Source organism: Oncorhynchus keta, chromosome 19 (assembly GCF_023373465.1).
Source record: "Oncorhynchus keta strain PuntledgeMale-10-30-2019 chromosome 19, Oket_V2, whole genome shotgun sequence".
Classification (NCBI taxonomy): Eukaryota; Metazoa; Chordata; class Actinopteri; order Salmoniformes; family Salmonidae; genus Oncorhynchus; species Oncorhynchus keta.
Window position 1 is genome coordinate 11,022,544 of NC_068439.1, and position 2,563 is coordinate 11,025,106.

The following is a 2,563-nucleotide window of genomic DNA, read 5'->3' on the forward strand; positions in this document are numbered from 1 at the left end:
GATGTTCATCAGTCCACGGTAAGACAAATTGTCTATAAATAGAGAAAGTTCAGCACTGTTGCTACTCTCCCTAGGAGTGGCCATCCTGCAAAGATGACTGCAAGAGCACAGTGCAGAATGCTCAACGAAGTTAAGAAGAATCCTAGTGTCAGCTAAAGATTTACAGACATTTCTGGAACGTGCTAACATCTCTGCTGACGAGTCTATGATACATAAAACACTAAACAAGAATGGTGTTGGTGGGAGGGCACCACAGAAGAAGCCACTGCTGTCCAAAAAACATTACTGCACGTCTGAAGTTCGCTAAAGTGCACCTGGATATTCCACAGCGCTACTGGCAACATATTCTGTGGATAGATGAAACTACAGTTGAGTTGTTTGGAAGGAACACACAACACTATGTGTGGAGAACAAATAGGCACAGCACACCAACATCAAACCCTCATCCCAACTGTAAAGTCTGGTGGAGGGAGCATCATGGTTTGGGACTGCTTTGCTGCCTCAGGGCCTGGACAGCTTGCTATCATCGACGGAAAAATTAATTCCCAAGTTTATCAAGACATTTTGCAGGAGAATGTAAAGCTATCTGTCCGCCAATTGAAGCTCAACTGAAGTTGGGTGATGCAACAGGACAACGACCCAAAACACAGAAGTAAATCAACAACAGAATGACTTCATCAGAAGAAAATACACCTTCTGGAGTGGCCCAGTCAGAGTCCTGACCTCAACCCCATTGAGATGCTGTGGTATGACCTCAAGAGAGCAGTTCACACCAGACATCCCAAGAATATTGCTGAACTGAAACAGTTTTATAAAGAGGAATGGTCCAAAATTCCTCCTGACCGTTGTGCAGGTCTGATACGCCACCACAGAAAACGTTTGGTTGAAGTTATTGCTGCCAAAGGAGGGTCAACCAGTTATTAAATCCAAGGGTTCACATACTTCTCCCACCCTGCACTGTGAATGTTTACACAGTGTGTTCAATAAAGACATGAAAGCGTATAATTGTCTGTGTGTTATTAGTTTAAGCAGACTGTGTTTGTCTGTTGTTGTGACTTAGATGAAGATCAGAAATACAGGTATTTCCAAAGGGTTCACATACCTTTTCTTGCTACTGTACATCTGCCACATTTAGCAGAAAGGCTTTTCTGTCCTGGCTTTTGGTCTGTTTATGGTTTTGGAGGGAATTGTATGGAATATAAAAAGGTCAGGTGTGGATGGAAAGAGACAAACATGGATCAATAAAAGTTGAGAATGTACAGTATTTCAACAGAAGTTCCCAAAGATACACACACACACACACACACATAAACACACACACATAAAAGTATGGACACACAGATAACAACTTACACACGCGTCAACCATATAATATACTCGTGGTATAACCTCAAGACTTTAGAAATTAAATTAGTGAAAAGTGGCCCATTATAGCACATCAAGTTGGTAGAATACACAGCTCTACTCCTCTAGAACCACAGTCCGGCTGCTTTTCAGTTCTCTCAATTAACCAATTACTATAATTTATTTAATTATTAAGGCCATCGACATAACAAACCACCAATATTAGGAACAGTTCACAAAGTGAGACTTTATAAATGAGAAAGGAGTATCCCGTAGCCAGATAGCATTCACTTTAAATTATCATTCAGTTTGGCCCCTAAGACGAGGTTCCTATCTCGTTCCTGTTACTCCTAGCACAAAAACAGCAACTCGACCAATGGCATAAATCAATGGTGAACTCCAGACACTACCACACACACACACACACACACACACACACACACACACACACACACACACACACACACACACACACACACACACACACACACACACACACACACACACACACACACACACACACACACACACACACACACACACACACACACACACACACACACACACACATCCCCCAAGTCCAAAGGAGGGAGTGACTGGCACACAGACATTGTGGAAACCAGTAATTGGTTCCCCATTTATCACACCATCCCTTCACATGGTTTAGAATAGGTAAAGACACATTCACATGGTTTAGAATAGGTAAAGACACATTCACATGGTTTAGAATAGGTAAAGAGACATTCACATGGTTTAGAATAGATAAAGACACATTCACATGGTTTAGAATAGGTAAAGACACATTCACATGGTTTAGAATAGGTAAAGAGACATTCACATGGTTTAGAATAGGTAAAGACACATTCACATGGTTTAGAATAGGTAAAGACACATTCACATGGTTTAGAATAGGTAAAGAGACATTCACATGGTTTAGAATAGTTCCCTCCTGACACATTTCTGATATTCTGTTTAGAACATGTAAAGACAAGCCTGACCTTCACATGGGCCCCAGAACTAGGTGACTGAGCCCTATGACTCACATGGTTTAGAATAGGTAAAGAGCACATTCACAGGTTTGAGCCCCAGGTAAAGACATGGTTTAGCCCTAGGTGACTGAGCACATTCAGGTGACTGAGACAATGTGACTGAGCCCCTGTTCTCTTCCCTTTCTGACTGATTCTGCATAGCAACAGGGACATGAGCCAAGGTGACTGAG

At 41.9% G+C, this 2,563-nt stretch overlaps 1 protein-coding gene across 1 annotated transcript in view; it reads left to right on the forward strand.

Moving 5' to 3' along the window:
• The window catches only part of LOC118380496 (cholecystokinin-like), a 14,322-nt gene extending 12,424 nt beyond the window's left edge, over positions 1–1,898 (forward strand). Inside the window, exon 4 of the mRNA XM_052469435.1 lies at positions 1–1,898. This exon is cut by the window's left edge and continues 672 nt beyond it. The gene's annotated coding sequence lies outside the window, so the exon portion shown is untranslated.
• Positions 1,899–2,563: the final 665 nt, after the last annotated feature.